Source organism: Entelurus aequoreus, linkage group LG12 (genome assembly GCF_033978785.1).
Source record: "Entelurus aequoreus isolate RoL-2023_Sb linkage group LG12, RoL_Eaeq_v1.1, whole genome shotgun sequence".
Classification (NCBI taxonomy): Eukaryota; Metazoa; Chordata; class Actinopteri; order Syngnathiformes; family Syngnathidae; genus Entelurus; species Entelurus aequoreus.
In genome coordinates this window covers 67,029,968-67,031,610 of record NC_084742.1, presented here as the reverse complement: position 1 = coordinate 67,031,610, position 1,643 = coordinate 67,029,968, and positions in this window count along the sequence as shown.

The window sequence follows — 1,643 nt, the reverse complement described above, 5'->3', positions numbered from 1 at the left end:
ATGCTAATGTCCTCTTTAAAAACGCCATCTCCTCACTACCACCTCTAAACCCATGTCATGCTGATGATCTTGTAAGCAACTTTAATTCCAAAATTGTGAATATCATAGATATCATTGCACCTGTTACAGTTAAAACGATTTCTGGCAAGCAAAAGGCACCCTGGAGAAAATCTGCTGCTGTAACAGCCCAGAGAAGAGAGTGCAGGAAGGCTGAACGAATCTGGCGGAATACAAAACTTCATATTCACCATGACATCTATAAAGAGAGCCTCCAGGCCTACAATTTAGTCTTAAAAAGTGCTAGAGAAACATTCTTCTCCAATATCATAAACAGCAACACAAATAAGGCCAAAACCCTATTCACAATCGTTGACAGACTGACTAAACCCCCAACACAAATACCAGCCGAACTCCATTCCACGCAGAAATGCAATGACTTTGCATTCTGTTATACTGATAAAATTGAAGGCATCAGACGCACCATCAATATCTCAAGTAAAAAAGTTGGATCACCACCCCATTTAGGCAAAAGTAACACAGCAATGATGGCAAGCTTTAATGCCATAGACTCTAAAACTCTAGTGGAAACGGTGACAGCTCTAAAGTCATCCACCTGCTGCCTTGATGTTTTACCTACCAACTTCTTTAAGAATGTTTTTGACTGCCTATCAACAGACATCTTGCAAATAGTTAATAATTCTATTAAATCGGGCAATTTCCCGAAGGCTTTCAAAACTGCAGTCATTAAACCTCTTCTAAAAAAGCAGAGCCTAGATGCCTCTGTTATCAACAACTACAGACCAATTTCAAATCTACCATTCATAAGTAAAATAATTGAGAAAGTTGTCCTCCAACAACTAAATCACTTCTTGGCTTCTACTGGCTGCCACAACAACTTCCAGTCAGGATTTCGACCTCTTCATAGCACAGAGACGGCCCTTCTTAAAGTTATAAATGACATCCGTCTAAACACAGACTCTGGCAAAACTTCAGTATTAATGCTTTTGGACCTCAGTGCTGCATTTGACACTGTCGACCACTCAATACTTTGGACAGGTTGGAAACTGGGTGGGGATCTCAGGCACAGTTTTAAGCTGGTTCAAGTCATATCTACAAGATAGGAACTATTTTGTTTCCATTGGTGACTTTGTATCAGAACCAACCAACGTAACGTGTGGAGTCCCCCAAGGTTCAATCTTGGGGCCGACTTTATTTAACATCTATATGCTCCCACTAGGACAAATCATGCAAAATAATAACATTGACCATCATTGCTATGCCGATGACACCCAAATCTATGTAGCGCTATCACCAAATGACTATCGCCCCATAGATCTTCTGTGCCAGTGCATTGAGCAAGTCAAACACTGGATGTGCCAAAATTTCCTACAACTAAATGAAGATAAAACTGAGATAATTGTTTTTGGTGCTAAAAAAGAAAGGTTTAAAGTCATCCAACACCTTCAATCACTGTCCCTGAAAACCTCAAATAAAGCCAGAAATCTTGGGGTTATTTTAGATTCTGATTTACATTTCGACAGTCACATCAAATCAGTAACAAAATCGGCCTACTATCACCTCAAAAATGTAAAAAGACTTAGAGGGCTCATGTCAGCTCAAGACTTAGAAAAACTTGTACATGC